The following is a 1,539-nucleotide window of genomic DNA, read 5'->3' as shown; positions in this document are numbered from 1 at the left end:
ATTCTAAGTATTTTGAATGCAAAGATGAGTGTCTTGTTGTTTTGTTTTTAGATCGTTCTAATTTGTCTTTGTTTTGTTGTTTTCTTTCTGGAGAGACCTGACTTCTGCATAGGTTTCTGCTCTGGAGGAGGCATCAGTGGAACATGAATATGGTTAAAGGCAAGCAAAAGACATTTCAGTAACTGATGATAACTTCACGTTTCAACTGTTAAATACACTTTCTGAAATCATTGTAGTGAGATAGCAGCCGTCGAGTGGTCCCTGGCCAAAGCAGTGGACAAGAAAGCATCTTAACGGCTCTGCAGTCCACCCCAGATCCTGCTGAGGAGAAACTATATGTAACCAAGGGTTATCCTATGTGGCAGCCTGTCCCAGACGTACCAGCATCACCAGGACACTTCGCACAGCCTTTCATCAGTATTGTTTAAGTTCATATACTGTTATGTTTGCTGTTTTAATTATTTTAATCCAGTATTAACGTTTAGTAATGTTATAAGTAGTTTTTGAGACAACAGCAAATCAAATCCATTACAAAGAACATTCATTTATACTAACTTGCTGTACAAAAAATATGAATAAAGCATTCATGGTTTCAGAATAAACATTTATGCACAAACAATTTTTTTGTCATTTCCTGTAAAAATCCAGAACAGTCTGTCGCTACTATTTTGTTATCCTATTTTCGCCAGAATTGAATTGACCTGATGACTTTGGTATCCAGTTGTTCTTAATAGGTCTCGTAATGTTACTAATGTGAACACACAAACAAAATTCTAAATATTTTGAATGCAAAGATATGTGTCTTGTTTAGTTTTTAGATCATTCTTTGTCTTTGTTTTGTTGTTTTCTTTCTTTAATAAAATAGTAGAAAGGCTTGGTTCCATGTGTAAAACTTAAGTCTTCCATCAAATTGAAAATTCAAAAGAACATTGTGGTTTCCAGCTTCATTGGGTAGATATCTTGCTTTAAAGGTAATGACGGTTGCTAGGTATCGAGGTAGCGTGGTTGCAAGCTGCAGCCTCAGTGAGCCCCTGAAACCCCAGAAAATTTTTAGGTTGGAGGCAGTCTGCCATAAACTCTTTAAAAATCTCAAACTTGGTTCTAAAAAATCTGCTATGAGTAAGAAGTAATCTAGTCCAGGTTTGATGTGTATAAGCATTTTAGTTTCTAAACTACAACAGATTAATGATGTTTAATAGAGTGAAAATGAGGCGGAATCGCTTTTTATTGAAGTTTAAAAATGTCAAACTTTGTCTTAAACATTCTGCTATCAGAGTTTAGTAATCTTGTCCAGGTTTGAAGTGTGCAAGTATTCAAGTGTTTAAACTAAAACAAGTTAAAACTACTCAATAGAGTGAAAAATGAGGCGGAATCGTCCTTTAGCCGATCCTCGAACCAGAAGCAAACTTCAGCCTAGTGTCAAGCTTTTATTTTGGTACTTCCTGTTTCAGGCATAAAAAATTTGCATATTAGCTAAACATTTAGTTTCAACATTTAGCATTTAGATTTAACATATAACATTTAGATTTAACATTTAAC

The sequence above is a fragment of the Kryptolebias marmoratus genome, linkage group LG2 (assembly GCF_001649575.2).
Source record: "Kryptolebias marmoratus isolate JLee-2015 linkage group LG2, ASM164957v2, whole genome shotgun sequence".
NCBI lineage: Eukaryota > Metazoa > Chordata > Actinopteri > Cyprinodontiformes > Rivulidae > Kryptolebias > Kryptolebias marmoratus.
This window is presented reverse-complemented; position numbering follows the sequence as displayed.